The sequence below is a fragment of the Jatropha curcas genome, chromosome 2 (genome assembly GCF_041381405.1).
Source record: "Jatropha curcas cultivar XTBG-Jc1 chromosome 2, XTBG_Jcur_1.0, whole genome shotgun sequence".
NCBI classification, from domain to species: Eukaryota; Viridiplantae; Streptophyta; class Magnoliopsida; order Malpighiales; family Euphorbiaceae; genus Jatropha; species Jatropha curcas.
The window spans coordinates 26,464,626-26,466,510 of record NC_143152.1 but is presented as its reverse complement, the minus strand read 5'-3'; positions in this window follow the sequence as shown (position 1 = coordinate 26,466,510).

Here is a 1,885-nt window from a genome sequence, read left to right as displayed (position 1 = left end):
CATGAAAGGAAGATATATTTGGCAAAATAAATGAATTAAGATGAAAAGCTTATAAGGAAATGTGCCAAAATAAATATATTTGGCGATACAACTTGATTACTTTAACCTTTTCATATTTACAACTTTTATTTTGATATTTCAAACTCTTAACATAGGATTACACATATTAAACATCTCATCTTATAATATTGAGTACTTCAATTTACAAAATTATATCAATTAAATATATATCAAATAGTTAAAAAAGGTGAATATTAGTGTTCCAAAAATTACGGTAACTATATATGAAATCAATATCTTGTGTATAAAAATTAAAAATCATAAAAACTATTGTTATTAGGATGGAAATGTGCGCAATATTATCAAATTTTACAATTTTAAATGCATAATAGGTCATCCAAGAAATTTAAGGTGTTATACGATTAAAATTGTAAAATTTGGAGGTAAATTTATCTATTCAGTCAAAATAAATTTTTAAAATCACAATAATATTAAAATTATTTTTCAAACTGTCTTTACAAATTCAAACCCTAATTGGAATCAAATCAACTATAAAAAAAAAAAAAAATACATAAATAAACAATGGATTGCCATTACCACTTAATATTATGTTTTGAGCATTAACACAGAATCGATAAATAAAATAGTAGAATCTGATTCTTTGCCCAGGTTAAATTTGTATTTACTGCCGGTACATTGTATTCAATAAAATTGAAAATTAAATGCCGAAATTTTTAATTTTGAATTAGAATTAAATAATTGATGCGATGAAATTTTTGAAGTGGAAAATATTGCAAATATTTAAAATAAAAAGTATTTAAAAATTTAAATGAGTGTACTATAATATTGTGAAAGACTATTTAATTTAAACTACTTCAATCCAAGGACAAGCAGCATGGGAAGAGCAGAAAAGTGGACCCTTAGCTTACAAAGAGGTATGCAAACTTTGTTAATTTAATAATAAATAAAGAATTCCAAATCCAATTAATTAACTCAACTTCAAGACATTGTAGATAAATATAGGTAAGAAAAAACTTTTAGCTATGCCTTGAAGGAATAGGAAATTTGAGTGGTGTAAACGAATGTCGTCAACAACAAACTTTGTTAAAATATTAAAGTAAAGTTTAAGGTTGTGTTTGATAATATTATTTTATGTAGTTTTTATTTTTTTACCGTGTTGGGTAATATAGCGTTTGAATTAGCTTTAACCGCTCAAAGTAACATTTCATAAAAAATTAACTTATGTAACGTCTAGCTTTTAGCGTTTTATGAAAAATTACTCAAAAAGCTAATAGTTAAATGCTGTTAAAACAGCTAACAACTATTAAAATTGTTAATTTTTAATTAAGCAAATAGGCATGGCCATTGGTCGGCGCTCAAAAACTAAAAAGTAGGCTAATTAAATGTAATGCAGGTGTTGCCATCCACTTCCAACTACTCAGACCTCCCTTCACAACTGCCCTAAGTTATATGTCAAAATACTACTATAACTTTGTCTTTTACTAATTGCATTGCTAATTAACTGATTAACCCAATATATAATTTTCCTTCCAATCACATAATTGAATTAGACTTGCTTAAACTCGGTTTATGAATTCACCCTTAAATTAAAGTAATCAACATAGAGATTTTCAAAAAATTGTTCGCATTTTATATATTTTTTTCCTTTTAATGGTTTTCATTGGTTTAATTTATGGATGTGTCTATAAATCGGATCTAGGTAAGTTAGTATCACAAAATAACTAAAAGCAGTTGGATAAGTGCAAATTTACTGTTTTTTTTTTATTTTTTTAGAACTTTACTATCAAAATTAGAGGTTTAAATTCTGAAGTGGCTGCACTTGAATACAATCCTGACCGGGGAGTAAAAATACATGTCCAAACAA